The following is a 17,729-nucleotide window of genomic DNA, read 5'->3' as shown; positions in this document are numbered from 1 at the left end:
TTGTGGGAGAGCAGACACATAGAATAAGTCTTAATTCCAGTAATAGTCTAGTCCGAGTTGCTCCCCACAGAAAGCAACAACCAACCATGTTATTCTGCATTCCCATCAACACCCTCTAATCCTCTATCCCTCATCATTTGCAAAATTCTTTATTCAACTGTACAGAAGTTAGAAACTTTGTTTCCTCTAATTAAGCTTTAAGACATATCCAGGGCTATATAGCATTCCTTATACTTTATTTATCTTTATTTACCTTTGTGTATTATTTCACATGTCTTTCTAGATCTAAATGAATCAAATGTGAATAAAGTTTTCAAACTACTAGGTTACTACAAAATAAAAAGGATTACACAAATATAGGAATCTTACTGAAAATCAATATTGTGTTATTTAAGATAAAATATCTAAAGTCTGCATCCAATTCCAGATTTAAAATTATACTTTAAAAATCTTTAGTAATGAGGGCATTTTGATAGAGAATTGTGAAGAAATAGGGTATACTGCATAACTCCATTAGGCTCACAAAATGCATAATATTTACATTCTATTACATTTCTAGATTACGAGAATAAAAATAAACAACCCACTAGTAATTTGAAATTTACTTCCATGTATGAAATAGGCCCAAATATGGAACACTGAGTCCACTACATTTACCTTGAAGAGCAAAGAAAATTTATTCAGCTGTATTCCAAGTTTAGGGACTGAGTATAAAACTGACACAATATGTATAATTCTTTTTTTTAAATAAATAGCCATCAAATTTGCTTTTTCTAAAACTGTTAGTTTGTAATGCTAGGGAAAAAAATGAATAAAAGCTGTCTTTGAATTTATATGCCAGTTTATTTCTTCTTTACTTTTGAATAAGATGTCACTTGGAGTCATTTGAAAATAAATAGTAAATGAACCCCCAGAGCTAAAATAATGAGATAGCCATCTAGCTTTCTAGGCAAATATAAAATGCCATTTTCCAATAACAGAAGAGAGTTAAGCAGCAATGGAATTAGATTTCTCTAGCAATATACGTCACTCAAATCCATTATTAATTTTATGCCTTACCCAGCACATAAGGGTGTAGTTAAGATTAGAGCCTACTGGAAAATTTAAAATTCATAAAGTTTCTTGAGCTTCTCAAAGTAAAGGTGCTATATAAATATTAAATAGCAATAATAATGATAATGATGAAATTATTATTCTAATCTTCATCTTGCACATGCTGTAAGTAATTCTCAGCCACTTTATCATTTGGCTATATGCACACACACAGGGCCAGTGAGGTGTTTAGGGTATGGAATTCCCTTTAAAATCAATGGGAGCGCCACAATCAATTCAGCTCAGCAGATGACTGATGGGTGTGGAGATGGAGAAATTATGCTGAAACCCTGAATAGTACCAAAGCATATACATATATACATGTGTGTGTGTGTGTGTGCATGTACAATGGTTTCACAGGTAAGGAAAATGAAGCAAATTAGCTATTTTTTATTAAAAGAAATTAAACTTTAAACACTATTTTACAAAAAAAGCTTAAAAGAAAAATCAAAATTTTAAAAAAAAGCAAAACAATTACATTTTTCTATAAGTAATAAACTTCGAATAAGACATAAATATGTTCATTTATATTTCTGGCAAGTTTCTAAACACTATTTTGTATTAAAAAATAACTGTTCTGTACTATATTTTAAAATGCTCTTTGTGTCTGCTAATATTGTTTGTTATTTTAGCCTTGAAAAGAAAGTAATAGACTGTATTAAAAACAACAGCTTGTGCATTACTGAGAACTACATCAGCACCTGTGGCCAAGAAATCATAAAAATGGATGCCTTCTAAAAAGATATGATAATTTACAATTAGGGTAGTGGAAACTGCAATACGATCATGTTTAATATGGAAAAACTGGTGCAAGATGCAAGAAAAGGTGTTTTTATAAATAGCTATTTATGTAACTTTAATGCTGTCTCCACTAAATTTATCCTCAGACCCATACTTAGCCCAGAGATGGAAACTGTATTTATAGAAACAATCTTTTTCAGATTCTTTAAGATAAGAGGGCATAAACCAATACCTACAAATTTATAGTTTACTCAGCCAGACGGTTACCATGGAAACAGATTGACCATTTACACAGAACTAGCCTTTGCGAATTTAACCCTGCTTCTCTGCCTTGAAATCTGCTAACAATGTAATCTGATTACTTTGTCTAAGAACGTATTATCATTCAAAAAGCCAACCAAGCAGCCAGAAATGTATATTAAAAACTTGTTGCTATACTGGTGTATCAAAATGCATAAAATATTTCTAACACAGTAGTTTATCAAAACCCTCTCTATAGATTCTTCTTTTGTTGTAGAAGGACAAGAGATGTTGCATCAGTAAGAATCTTGATTAGGTGCCATCTGCCTTTATTGTTTTCCACTTATACACACCCATCTTATATTGTCCTATGTATCCTCAAACCTAGAAACTCCGAATGTCATACATAACGCTCTTTTTAATATTGATTTTTTTGGTCTGCTTTGTGATGCTGTAACAGAATACCAGAGACTAAGTAACCTATAATGAGTAAAAATTTATTTCTCATGTTTCTGTAGAATGAGAATTCCCAAATCAAGGGGACAGCATCTAATGAGGACTTTCTTGATGCTTCATTCTACAATGGAAAGCGGAAGGATGAGAGAGAGACAGAGAGACAGATTGAGAATGCAAGAGGAGTAAAACTTAGCCTTGTATAAGGAACCTCTCTAGTAATGGTGTTAATCTATTAATGAGAACAGTGCCCTCATAACCTACACACTTCTTAAAGGCTCCACCACCCAGCACCTCCACATAGAACAAGTTTCTAACACATGGACTTTGTAGGACACATTGAAACCATAGTATTCTGTCTCTGGTCCTCAAATTTTATGTCTTTCTCACATATGAAATACAATCACGCATCCCCAAAACCTGAAAATCTTCATTCAGTGTAACATCATCTCAAAAGTCCTAAGCCTAAAGTTTCATATAAATTACATATGAATGCTGCTTTCTCTCTGTTCATTTCCAACTTGGGCCTTACCAAGAAGGGTGGTAAGAAGAAGGGCTCCTTTGCTATCAACAAAGTGGTGACTGAAGAGTGCACCATCTATATTCACAAATGTATCCATGGAGTGGGTTTCACCTACCAGTCCTGACAGGAAAACATCATTACTGGATTTGAACAAAGGGAGCTGAGACTAAGAAAGGTCAAGTATCTTATTCACAGTAAAATTAAATTAATAGACATTTGCCACATTTACTGCAAGTCAGTTTTACTATACCCATAACTTTTTTCATATATCATTTATTCCTTTTCCATAGTGTTTTGGTATTTAAATTTTTAAATTATGGCATAAGCTACATAATCAATTATCAATGATTTTAAAACCTTTAAAGTCAGTAAGAAATACTATCAAACAAATCAGTCCTTTTGTTGCTAATGAATCTCCTATTCAGATAATAAATATAAATTTTAAAGATTTTTTATAATTATTTTATTTATTTGAAAGGCAGTTACAGAGAGAGAGAGAGAGAGATCCTCAATCCTCCAGTTCAGTCCTCAATTGGCTACAACAGCTGGGGCTGTAGCATGCTGAAGCTAGGAAACCGGAACTCCCTCCAGGTCTCCCACTCGGGTGCAGGGACCCCAGGACTTAGGCCATTCTCCACTGCCCTCCCAGGTACACCAGCAGGGAGCTGTGTTAGAAGTGGAGTAGCTGGGACTTGGAGTGGCGCTCATATGGAATGTCAGCATTGCAAGTGGTGGCTCAACCTAGTATAGCACAATGTGGTCCCAATATTAAGAAAATGTTCTCGGCCGGCGCCGCAGCTCACTAGGCTAATCCTCCGCCTTGCGGTGCTGGCACACCGGGTTCTAGTCCCGGTTGGGGCGCTGGATTCTGTCCCGGTTGCTCCAGTCCAGCTCTCTGCTGTGGCCTGGGAGTACAGTAGAGCATGGCCCAAGTGCTTGGGCCCTGCACCCGCATGAGAGACCAGAAGGAAGCACCTGGCTCCTGGCTTCGGATTGGTGCAGCATTTATGGGGTAAACCAATGGAAGGAAGACCTTTCTCTCTGTCTCTCTCTCTCACTGTCTAACTCTGTCTGTCAAAAAAAAAAAAAAAAAAAAAAAAAAAAAAAAAAATGTTCTTAGCACTTTATGCCTAGAGTAATGAAGGATAATTAACATACTGTTACTTTAAAAATAAAGTAAGTGATTTTATTTTTACTGTACAAGAAGTTTAAAATGTAGAGTGTTAAGTGAAGTGCAATATACCTGTTTGAGGGTAATAGATAAAATTAAAAATTAAAATGTATCTTATTTGTATATTGCTATTTCTATTAAAGACAGAATGAAGGAGAGTATTGAGTGAGGCATTTAAGAAATCTAGTAAAAATGAAATCTCTTTAGTAATTTCTCTGCTACTACACATTTCTATATGCAGTGAATCAAAATTCTGTATTATCTAGGCATATTATATTTATCACATTGTTTCTCCTCTGTTTATATGCTATTCCCGAGGGTAGAAACCATCAGTTATTCAGCACATACACACAAACTCAGCACAGAGTATGGTGCTTGTTTGACATTCAATGAATAAATTTATGAACCACATAACTTGGCAATGTATCACAGGTGTTAGTCAAGGCCAAACATGTATACGAGATAGGAACTACCTTAAACTCTGTAATAGATGATATATTTATATCATAGCCATGTATATGTTTAATTATGTGAAGAAAGACATCTCACTTGATGACATTTAAATAAACTTTTATTAGAACAGCTTCTCTGGAGCCTTTTTTCTAAAGCTGAGAAATATAAAACAATTTCAGAAACCTTAAGACATTTTGCTTTGAGTTACTTATAAGTGATTTATATTAAGTCAGTAACAAACTGATTCCACATAGGAAATGAGTTAAACCCTTTCAAGACATTATAATTATACCACAGGAAAGGGAAACTTTCTGAAACAGTTCAAGTTGCTTTGTGTAATTAATTTTTTTAAAAGATTTATTGATTTAGAGTTACAGAGAGGCAGAGGCAGAGAAAAAGAGAGACAGAGAGAGCGAGGTCTTCCATTTTCTAGTTCACTCTCAAAATGGCCATAACAGCTGGAGCTGGGTGGATCCAAAGCCAGGAACTTGGAGCTTCTTCTGGGTCTCCCATGTGGGTGCAGGGGTCCAAATGCTTGGGCCATCTTCCACTACTTTCCCAGGCCATAGCAGAGAGCTGGATCAGAAGTGGAGCATACCGGACTTGAACCAGTGCCCATATTGGATACCGGCACTGCAGGTAGTGGCTTTACCCACTATGCCATGGTGTCAGTCCCTGCATAATTAAATTTTTCACATTTGGAAAAATTTACTTTCTATAAGAGAGTGGCTTACTTGCCTAGGTTCAGTATATTATCAAGTACATTTGGGTGGGAATGAAGCCAAGAAAATATGACATAATAATTCAAGTTTACAGAAATTCTATCACATGTCTACATGCTTTTCCAGGCCCTCTGGAGAAGTGGTTTTCCTTTTTCTTTTTTTTTTTTTTTTTTTTTTTTTTTTTTTGACAGGCAGAGTTAGACAGCAAAAGAGAGAGAGAGACAGAGAGAAAGGTCTTCTTTTTCCTTGGTTCACCTCCCAGTGGCCACTCCAGTGGAGTGCTGTGGCCGGCGCACCACGCTGATCCAATGGCAGGAGCCAGGTACTTATCCTGGTCTCCCATGGGGTGCAGGGCCCAAGCACTTGGGCCATTCTCCACTGCACTCCCGGGCCACAGCAGAGAGCTGGCCTGGAAGAGGGGCAACCGAGACATAATTCGGCGCCCCGACCGGGACTAGAACCCGGTGTGCTGGCGCTGCTAGGCGGAGGATTAGCCTAGTGAGCCGCGGCGCCAGCCTGCAGAGGTGTTTTTTCAAAAAATCTGCTGCTACTGTCTACTATTTAAAACAAAAATTGGTCATTAAAAATAATAAATAATTTTTTAGGATGCAGCTAATGCAATGCTTAAAGAGAATTTAATGTTTGTATTTTTATTTGTAATTGACACATAACAGTTGGACATATTTATGGAGTACATTGTGATATTTAAATACATATATACAATGTGCAATGACAAGAGTAATTAGCAGATCTATCACCTCAAATATTTAGCATTTCACTGTTTTGGGTACACTCATAATACTCTTCATTAGCTATTTTGAGATACACAATTGTTTCCAAACTGCCACCCTACTGTGCTATAAAACATTAGAAGTTATTGCTCCTATCCAAATATACTCCTGTGCCCACTAACCATCTTCTCTCCATTCTTTCCTCTGTCCTTCCCTTTCCACCCTCTAGAAAATGCTGAAAGATTTCAAAAGCTTTCACCAGTTAAAAAGAGAATAAAAAAATTCTGTTCTATTCGTGTTGCATTGCTGCATAACAAATAACCACAAAACCTAGCATAATAAAGTCTTTTATTAGTTCACTGTTGTGTAGGCCACAAATTTCTCTGGGCTTGACTAAGTTTCTCCTTAGGATCTCCCAAGGCCAACATGAAGTCACCGTGGACTCCTGCGTGAATGTTCTGGGAAGAATTCACTTCCAGTATCATTCAAGTGTTTGGCAGAATCCAGTTTCATGTGGTTGTAGGGCTGAGGTCTCGTTCCCTTGCTCATGGTCAGAGGTTGTTCTCAGCTTCCAGAGGGGCATCTTCTGTCCTTGGACTGTCCCCACTGCCTTCAAAGCTGGAAATGGATCATTGTCCTTGTCTGTGTTCGGATTTGCTTTTTTTAAAAAAAAAAAATATTTTATTTATTTATTTGAGAGGTAGTTATAGACAGAGTGTGAGAGACAAAGAGAAAGGTCTTTCCACCACTGGTTCACTCCTCAAATGGCTACAACGGCCAGAGCTGTGCGGATCTGAAGCCAGGAGCGGGTGCTTCTTCCCAGTCTCACACCTGGGTACAGGGGCCCAAGAACTTGGACCATCTTCTACTGCTTTCCCAGGCGACAACAGAGAGCTGGATCAGAAGAGGAGCAACTGGGACTAGAACAGGTACCCATATGGGATGTCAGCACCACATACAGAGGATTAACCTACTGTACCATGGCGCCGGCCCCATGATTTGCTTTGTCTTGTAAGTGAACAAACTCAGCTTTCAATGATCTCATGTGATTAAATTAAAGTCCAAAGGAAATATTCCACTTTGCAAATTAGACAATATAGTCACAGTAGTAACAACAGAGGGCTAATGTCGTAGAAGCCAATTTAAAATCCATATACTGGGCTGGCACTGTCGTGTAGCAGGTAAAGCCACTGTCTGCAGTGTCGGCATCTCATGTGGGCACCAGTTCAAGTCCCAGCTTCTCTGCTTCCTATCCAGGTCTCTGCTATGGCCTGGGAAAGGAGTAAAAGATGGCCCAACTCCTTGGACCCAGGCACCCACTTGGGAGACCTGGAAGAAGCTGCTGGCTCCTGGCTTTGGATCGGTGCAGCTCTGGCCATTGCAGCCATTTGGGGAGTGAACCAGTGGATCAAAAACATCTCTTTCTCTCTTTCTCTCTCTCTCTTTCTCTCTCTCTCTCTGCATCTGCCTCTCTGTAACTTTGCCTTTCAAATAAATAAATAAATCTTTACAAAATTCTATATGCCATAAGTTTGTATTAAAATCTCACTAGTTAACAAACCAAATGAAAAAATTATATTAATGTAGGTTTTAATAATACATCAAATTTAAAAATAAAACTCTAAACAGGGCCAGTGCTGTTTCATGGCAGGTACAGCCACAGAGTCTTTCTCTCTCTCCTTCTCTTTCTCTCTCCAACTCTGCCTTTCAAATAAATAAATCTTTAAAAAATAAAAATAAAATAAAACCCAAAGAATTAACAACTTTTTTTTATAAAATGCTTCAACATACAAGATACATTCAACATACATATGACAATAATTTCATATTACAAGTATTTGGAAGATTAATTTAGATAGCTAATAACCTAAATAAACAACATATCTTTTAAGTAGTAACACAAGGAAAAATTATCATGGATAGATGCAGAAAGGCAAAAAATAAATTCTTTGGAAATGTCAATTTTGTTTAACATTCATCACTTAATATTGTGATATTATTCATATGTAATAAAGAAACCTAAACATGTTATGAGTTGAGTAGGACTGGGCTCACAAAACCCAGGCAGATGTTTGAATGATTTCTTAGTGTTAATTGTTGAAAGACTGAGGTGAACCCCAGATCTAATTATGGTATCTGAGAGACAGGGCTGGTGGGAAGATTTTCAATCACTGGAGCATGCTCTGAGGGGATGGTTCTTATGAAAGGGTTGATTATTGGGACTGGCACTGTGGCATAACAGTAAAGCTACCACCTGCAGTACCGGCACCCGTTATGGACGCCGGTTCGATTCCTGGCTGCTGCATTTCTGATCCAGTTCTCTGCTATGTCCTGGGAGAGCAATGGAAGATGGCCCAAGTTCTTGGGGCCCTGTACCCACCTGGGAGACCCGGAAGAAACTCCTGGCTCCTGGCTTCTGGCTCCTAGCTTCAGTTACACCCAATTCTGCCCGTTGAGGTCATTTGTGGAATGAATAATGAACCAGCAGATGGAAGACTTTCTCTCTCTTTCTCTCTGCCTCTCCTGTGTAACTCTGACTTTCAAATAAATAAATAACTCTTTTAATAAAAAAGAGTTGATTATTGTAACTCAAGTTCTGCCTTGCTGCCCACACTCCTTCCCAGGTCACCATAAGATCTTTCTCCCACCACAGCCGTAACCAGCTTCTATAGATGCTAGATTATGGGGCAGCCCAACCCTGAACAGTAACCTCTAAACTGTAAAAGGAAATAAACCTTTTTATTTCCCCTGAGAAACTCCTTTCAGAAGTTTTATTCAAAGCAATTAAAGGTGGGCAAATACAGATTACATTATCACTCACTCTGAACTATGTCAAAGTCTTTTTCACCCATTTCCCTCTTGGCATTTTTCAAAACCATCAACACAACTTTTAAATAAAGAATTTAATCTTTAAATTCATTAGGCAAAAGATACTATCTGCAAATAAAATTCATGATTGTCTACCAAATGAAATTGAGTATGCAGCAAATCTAATAAAAATCAATCGCTACATTTTCTAACCAAGAAGCTTAACAAGAGGCATTTTTCTTCTGCATTATGATTGAAAATTACTTATATCATCTTTGCAAACACCAAAAAAAAAAAAACATTTTTCCTTTAAAACTGTGGTCTGACCAGTTACAGGTAATGATGGAAATTTGCTATTACAAAATTAGCATCTAAAATTTATCTTTAGGCAAAGTGGAGCAAAAAGAGATACCACACAAACACACTGTCCGTTTCCTATTCTGTGATTCATGCTTCAAGTGACAGAAGTAGTAAGAACTTGAGTGAAAGAGAGAGAAGCCACAGTCAATATATAGCTATTAACCAGAGTTAGTTCACCAGAGTTAAGCATAAGATCAATCCAAGCTGTTGATGGCTGTCCTGAAAATTCAAGAGAAATCTGAGATGATTTTTCCCTACATTTTCATCATTTCCTTGAGTTTTTGTGTAATTGAAATCTCTGCTCAAATATAACCTGCTCATGACTATCCTCTCTAACCAACTTATCAGAAGCAATACCTCTCACACACACAGCATCAAATTTGTCCCCATAATTGCTTTTCTCACACAGCATAAATCATATCCAAAATCATGTATACTGTCTTTTCCACATTAATAAAAGCCCCGAGTGGAAAAGAAATCTTTCCTGTATATTTATTCTTATTTCATTTAGTATATTGTCTAATATATACATTAGATATTCAATATATAACAACTGCATAAATGGATAATAAAATATTAATGTTTATTTTTTAAATGTGTACTTGAAATTAAAACAAAATTAATGTTAGTAGCTTCTTCAGTGGAAAGATGAAGGAAATATGTACAAAGTAATAGATTAAAACAATAGCAGGAATGAGGAAGACAGTGAATATGCACTTGTGGGCTGTCCTTGGCATTTACTTTTTTTTTTTAAAAGATTTGTTTATTTGAAAGAGTTACACAGAGAGAGGAGAGGCAGAGAGGGAGAGAGAGAGACAGAGAGAGAGAGAGAGAGAGAGGCCCTCTATCCGATGGTTCACTCCCCAGATGGCCACAACAGCTGGAGCTGTGCTGATCCGAAGGCAGGAGCCAGGAGCTTCTTCCCAGTCTGCCACATGGGTGCAGGGGCCCAAGGACTTGGGCCATCTTCTACTGCTTTCCCGGGCCATAGCAGAGAGCTGGACAGGAAGTGGAGCAGCCAAGTCTCGAACTGGCACCCATATGGAATGCTGGCGCTTCAGGCCAAGGCGCTAACCCACTGTGCCACAGCGCTGGCCCCAGCATTTACTTTCTTATGTGGAAGAATTCAAAGAGAACTGTAACTTTGGGGCAAATTTATATTTCTTTTGTCATAAATTTGAGGTTGCATATGAGAAAATATTGAAAAATGTTCATTCAGAATGGAAAATACACGTTTTTTTAAAAAAATTCTATTTTTTTTATTATTTTCCCCCAAAGAAATCTTTTATTTAAGGACTACAGACTTCTTGCATTTCATAAATACAACTTTAGGAATACAGTGATTCTTCCTATCATACCCACCCTCCCACCACCACTCTCCTACCCCTTCTCCTCTCTCTCCCATTCCAGACACACTCTCCACTAAGATCCATTTTTAATTTACTTCATACACAGAAGACCAATTGTATACTAAGTAAAGAGTTCAACAATTTGCATGAAAAAAATTAAAAACAAAACAAAACAAACTTGTTCCTCAACAGTGGAGACAAGGGCTGTTCAAAGTCATTGCTTCTTAATTTCACTTTTTTTTTTAAACTTAATTACTTAATTAACCCAAGAATGATACATCTTTGGGAGCACTTAAACATAATTATAATACAACTCTTTGAGGACAGAGGTCCTGCATGAGAAGTTAATGCACAGTGACTCTTGTTAATTTAACAATTAATACTCTTATGCATGATGTCAGTGATCCCCCAAGGCTCTTGACATGAGCTGCCTAGATATGGAAGCCTTTTGAGACAAGGCCATAATGAGCAAAGTGGAAGTTCTCTCCCCCATCAAGAGAAAAGCACCTCCTTCTTTGATGGCCCCTTCTTTTCACTGTGGTCTCACCCAGGGAGGTCCATCATGTAGGACATTTTTTGCCCCAGTGCCTTGGCTTTCCATGAACACAGGGATTTTTAATATCAGTCATATCAGTCCTTTCAAGCTACAAAAATTTAAAGCACATGAAACTTAGACTAAACAATTAAAAATGGATATTTTACAAATTACTTTAGAAGCCAATAAAATAAATAAAGGGCTGGAACGATGGTACAGCAACACTGGCATTTTATATTGGAGTGCTGGTTCAAGTCCTGGGTATTCTGCCTCTGATCGTGCACCCTGCTAATGTTGCTGGGAAGAAAGCAGAAGACGGTCCAATTACCTGGGCACCTTCACCTAAGCGAGAGAGCCAGCTGCAGTTCCAGGCTACAGGCTCAGACTGGCCCAGCCCCTACCAGTGCAGGAATTTGGAGAGTGAACCAGTGGATGGAAGCTCTGTCTCTCTCTGTCTCTGTATCTCTCTATGTGTGTCACTCTGCCTTTTAAATAAATAAATATTTTAAAGTAAATTGGCCGGCGCCGTGGCTCACTAGGCTAATCCTCCGCCTTGCGGCGCTGGCACACTGGGTTCTAGTCCCGGTCGGGGCGCCGGATTCTGTCCTGGTTGCCCCTCTTCCAGGCCAGCTCTCTGCTGTGGCCCGGGAGTGCAGTGGAGGATGGCCCATGTGCTTGGGCCCTGCACCCCATGGGAGACCAGGAAAAGCACCTGGCTCCTGGCTCCTGCCATTGGATTAGCGCAGTGCGCTGGCCGCAGCGCGCCAGCCGCGGCGGCCATTGGAGGGTGAACCAACGGCAAAGGAAGACCTTTCTCTCTGTCTCTCTCTCTCACTGTCCACTCTGCCTGTCAAAAAAAAAAAAAAAAAAAAAAAAAGTAAATACACACATACACATACACACAAATAGCAACATGGTGAATAAACCATATCGAAGAAAGTGATGGGATCCTTCAAATGAAAACACAACATACAATAAGTCTCAATAATAATATATATTTTATTCAGGGTAGGCATTTGGGGTAATGGCTGGGACACCCATTGGAACATTGGAACACATGTTCCATATATCAGAGTAACTGGGTTTAATGCTTGTCTCTGCTCCCAACTCCAGCCTCCTGCTGTTGCACACCCTGGCAGGCACAAGTAGTGGATCAAGTATTTTGGCCCCTGCCACCCACATAGGAATTGAATTTCCAACTGCCAAATTTGTCTCTGTCTATCTATATAACACTGACTTTCAAATAAAATAAGTAAATCTTTTTTAAAAAATATGGCAATAATTATACAATGGAATATTATTTGATAATGGTATGGGATGAAGTGGATGAATTTCAAAAAACATGTTATGTGAAATGAGACAGAAGCAGAAGATCAAACAGTCTATGATTTCATTTAAAGGAAATGTCCAAAATCGGTGAAACTCAAAATGAGATTAGTGTTCACCTAACAGTGTGGATAATGCTAGGGAAAAGTGGAGAGCACTATAAGTGATATGAAGTATATTTTGGGACAGACAAGAATGCTCTAAATATATATTGTGGTAACAGTCCACAACTTTGTGAAAATACTAAAACCACAGAATTCCATACTTTAAATTACTGAATTTAAGTGAAGGAATTGTACACTGTCTGAATTATATCTCAGTGACTCTGATGAGAAAATATGATTGGGTTTAATCCATCTATTTATTAGAGGGAAGGGGGATGTTAGACAGAATCAAGAAATAACGTCCATTTTTATGCAATGTTTAAATACATGCGGAAAAAAATAGCTCCCAAATGTTTCAAGTAGCAGATTATTCACACAAAAAGCAAAGTTTATGACATCAACACTATACACTGTAAACTAAGGGAAGAAAGCATTATGAAAGCAAAGAGTTCTTTCTTAAATATGAAATACTTTAAATACATTACAAAACATACATAAGATGAAGAACTGTGACCTCTACTAAACTTTTATGCCATATTTGCTTCCCACATTCTCTTCCCTCCTCCCATTCTGTATTCCTTCCTTCATTTATTTAAAATATTATTCTCAGGCTTTCAAAATATTTTTTTGTTATTTTTAAACATATTGCTTCTCCTCCCCACTCCCCGCCCTTTGTCATCCTCCTGTCTAGTTCTTTTCTGGATGCTTCTAGGTGGCCCTATCTTTCAAGAATGTAGATGGTAGATCCAGACACAAATCCCACAACAGATACCTTGATTCACAGTTAGGTATCTAAAGTCAGAACCCAGCTGCACCACGGCTCACTAGGCTAATCCTCTCAACCTGCGGCGCTGGCACCCAGGGTTCTAGTCCCGGTCCGGGCACTGGATTCTGTCCCGGTTGCTCCTCTTCCAGTCCAGCTCTTTGCTGTGGCCCAGGAGTGCAGTGGAGGATGGCCCAGGTGCTTGGGCCCTGCACCCGCATGGGAGACCAGGAGAAGCACCTGGCTCCTGGCTTCGGATTGGCGCAGCACACCGGCCATAGCGGTCATCTGGGGGGTGAACCAACGGAAAAGGAAGACCTTTCTCTCTGTTTTTCTCTCTCTCACTGTCTAACTCTGTCAAAAAATAAATAAATAAATAAGCCAGAACCCAGGCTCTTCATCATGAGACGTCCAGCAGGAGACAGCTAATCAGCAAATTGCCACTTTCTAGAAACAAAGACACATAGTCATAAAACTAAGAGAGGGAGGTTATGTATTTTAAATGCCTTATTAGAATAAACAGAGGTGTTTTCTATGTTACCAAAATTCTATGAAAAAAAATTTCATTATATAAATGAGTCTAGCAAAGTTTAAAAAATACTATTTAATAACTGTAATTTAAAACTAATTATTGGCCGGCCCTGTGGCTCACTAGGCTAATCCTCTGCCTATGGCACCGGCACCCAGGGTTCTAGTCCCAGCCGGGGCTCTGGATTCTGTCCTGGTTGCTCCTCTTCCAGTCCAGCTCTCTACTGTGGCCCGGGAGTGCAGTGGAGGATGGCCCAAGTGCTTGGGCCCTGCATCCGCATGTCTCTTTCTCTCACTGTCCACTCTGCCTGTCAAAAAACAACAACAACAACAACAACAACAACAAAAAAAAAAAAACTAATTACATTGGTTGAGATTTTTATTTCACATAAAAATCAAATTCATTAAAAGTCTTGAGATGAAAGATCACTCACAGAAAAATAAAACAAAACAAAACAAAACAAACGTATACTAACTTTCTTTGTATGCCATGATCCACACATTCAGCTTCTAGCAAATTATACTAGAACAAAATTAAATCACAAATTTTGCTGGTCTGGATCAAAATTAGGTTTTGATTTTTGATGTTATACTGTTCATATTATTTCAAAAAGAACATATTTAAATGGGTGTGACAAACACTGGTCACCCAAATTCCTATTTATATTCTGATTTCAGATGGAGACTATTCTTTCTCCTCTTCACTCTCACATAGGGTGATTTTCATTTAGAGAACTTATCGGTATTGGTGACTAAATAATTACACTTTGTGATGAATTGATTGATACCTGACTTTTACACAGATTAGGCAATTCCATAAGTGCAAAGGGCATCTTTGTTGTTATTCGCCTTTTATGCAGATAAAAGCACTTGGAAAACAAGTAGAACTCAATCACTCTTCAAATAAATGGATTGTTATAGAGTATTCTGTCGGACTCATTTCAAAGCTATTTCACTGATGTAAAAGGTGGCCACAGCTGAACGATTCACCCTCACGCCCCTCTGAGTATACTCAATTACCTCAGAAGAACTCGAAAACACATTGCAAAGAAATAAGCATCAGAAATGCATTTATGGAGGGAAATTCCTGGTTTGTCTACACAATGACAAAGCAACCACATAAAAATTTTAAAAAACGCACTTATTTATGTGGGTGTTCAAACAACCAATCCAACTCTCAGTAATCCATTTGAATAAATCACCAAAGTGGGTGAACAGGTCAGTCATTTTGACCTGATATCATCTCAGTCATGAAATGAGTCTTAAACAGAACTTCTGAACTTACTACTATCTTCTGCCTATAACCGGTGATTTGTATTCAGAAATAAATTAAACATGTTTTCTTCTTTCCTCCCAAATCTACTCATTCTCTTTTTGGCTCCATTAAAAGCTCTTCTTTCTTCCAGTCATTCAAACTGGAATCTAAAAATATTCCATTTGTACTCCACATTTAATTAGTTGCCAAATCCTGTCAGTCACACCTTTTCAAGTCACTTTCAAATGTCAATTTATTCATATTCTCACTTTCCTAGTTCATGCCATCACTTCTTCTCACCTAGGTTATTCAGTAACTATCTATTCTAGAAATCCACTTCTTCCTTCTAACAGTAGAGAAAGGATCTTTTGGTTAAAAATTCTGAAATCTGTATTCTGTAATGTATGGTGCTACAAATTAGCATGAGATTCTTCTACCATGTGTTAGAAAAAGACATGGGGTGCTCTCATGATTCCCTTAAACAAATTATTTACTCAGGTTTAATCACTTCCTCACATTTCTCCAAATTACAGTATCAAAACATAAATGAGATGTTAATTTCTCAAACAAATTCTTCCACAGGAACTCAACACTGACAAAGGATATAATATTTTCTGTGCCAATGTTTCACGTGTAACACTAATTTATATCTGTTCTTTTCTTAAATTGTTTCCATCCCATATTACTTCTAATTTCAAACTTGAAATAATGCTTTACTTTAAAATATATATTTATTTGATATAAAAGTCATTTCTTTTTTTTTAGATATATAACAATCAAGCCAGTACCTCATGTCCTGGAAAAAAAAAATTGCCACTTATATTCAGTGTATTACTTTTGTCATATGCTTCCTCTTTTCCTTTTTAAGATTTATTTGAAAGGCAGAGTTGCAGAGATAGAGAAAGAGAGGGAGAGAGAGAGAGAGAGAGAGAGAGAGAGGTCTTCCATCCACTGGTTCATTCCCCAAAAGCTACAAAGATCAGAGCTGGGCCAATCCAAAGCCAGGAGCCATGAGATTTTCCAAATCTCCCACATAGATGCAGGGGCCCAAGGACTTGGGCATCCTCTGCTGCTTTCCCAGGCGCATTAGTGGAAGCTAAATTAGAAGCAGAGACTCAATCCAGCATCCCCACTGGATGCCAGAACTGCAGATGGCAGCTTTGCCTTCTATGCCACAGTGCTGGTCCCTGTCATATTTCTATAGTCTCCACTTTCCTCCATTAGTCAGTACTAAGACTAATTGTCTTTATTATTATAGCTTTATAAGATATTTTCTATCTCGTCTTTGTTCTTCAAGATTTTCTTCATTATATCTGGCCCAAGAATCCTTAGTATTCATAAAATTTGAAATCAGTTCAATTTCCACACTAAAACAAACATTGCTACAGGATAATTGAGATTTCATCGAATCAACAGATCTATCAAGGAACAATGGACATCTTTATAACACTGAGTATATAGCTAAGTACAACTTTTAAACTTAAATAAAGATAGTGAAATAAATTAGCACAACAGCAAAAAACATCAAGAATGAATGTGAGATAAGAAAAAATGCAATGTGCCAGAGTTGTGGCTTAGAATGTAAAGCCACTGCCTGTAGCACAGGCATCCCATATGGGTCCCAGTTTGAGTCCAGAGTGCTCCACTTCTGATCCAGCTTCCTGTTAATGCACCAGAGAAAGCAGCAGAAGATGGCCTTCGGAGCAGATCCCACTTACTCGTTTGTTCTTTTTGCCTCTGGAGCAGCATTACATCATATTTTTAAATTTTTGTCTCCAGAGCAGATACCCCTTATTCCAGTTTGTTATTTTCGCTTCTGGGGCAGGATTAAATCATATTTTTATTATGTTATTTTTTATTTTCGTCTCCAGAGCAGATACCCCTCATTCCAGTTTGTTGTTTTAACCTCTGGAGCGGGATTCTATCAGTCTGAAATGGCATTTCTCAGATTGGGTGGTTTATATTTCCTTGGTATGATATATATGCATTAAGCTCTATAATAGGCATAGTAGCACTGATTATTGGTTAAGGTAGATGATCAGAGATATAACTGGGCAGAAGTTTAGCTCTATTTACCTCCTGTCTCCCCAGGTTGCAAGGTGATTTCACTATGGATAGTTCTACATCTGCTCCTTTGGGACTCCCTGAAAGATCTACACTTAGTCATTGGGAGACCCTTTGACTAATACAATGTATCCATGTAAAATGCTTAAAAATAACTAAGCTCATGAAGAGCTGTGTCTGTTTTTATTTTCTCAGGTCCTACAGAGACTGTAAAGCTGTATAACTGCATGTGTTCCTACAGACTTACTTCTAAGAGTACAGTTTAGAACTTGTTAAGGGATTGCAAATCCCCTTGGGCTAGATGGTAATGGCAACATCTTAAATTTTAAAGTGAACATACAGGTGGGATTAAGTGTTAAAGTGATCATGTCAATAGGATTTTTTTTTACTTTTTTTTATTTTTGACAGGCTGAGTTAGTGAGAGAGACAGAGAGAAAGGTCTTCCTTTTTCCATTGGTTCACCCCCCAAGTAGCTGCTACGGCTGGCACGCTGCGCCAATCCAAAGCCAGG

The 17,729-nt window shown here is 38.0% G+C and overlaps 1 long non-coding RNA gene across 1 annotated transcript in view; it reads right to left on the bottom strand.

Moving 5' to 3' along the window:
- Positions 1 to 13,230: 13,230 nt before the first annotated feature.
- Positions 13,231 to 17,729, bottom strand: part of LOC149126257 (uncharacterized) — a 438,647-nt gene continuing 434,148 nt past the window's right edge. The window contains exon 4 of the long non-coding RNA XR_016235778.1: positions 13,231 to 14,207. This is a non-coding gene — a long non-coding RNA (uncharacterized LOC149126257). The remainder of the gene's footprint in view (positions 14,208 to 17,729) is intronic.

This window comes from Oryctolagus cuniculus, chromosome 6 (assembly GCF_051225735.1).
Source record: "Oryctolagus cuniculus isolate XC-2025 breed Fujian yellow rabbit chromosome 6, ASM5122573v1, whole genome shotgun sequence".
In the NCBI taxonomy this organism is placed as follows: Eukaryota; Metazoa; Chordata; class Mammalia; order Lagomorpha; family Leporidae; genus Oryctolagus; species Oryctolagus cuniculus.
The sequence above is the reverse complement of the archived record's forward strand: the minus strand, read 5'-3'. Positions and strand labels throughout refer to the sequence as shown.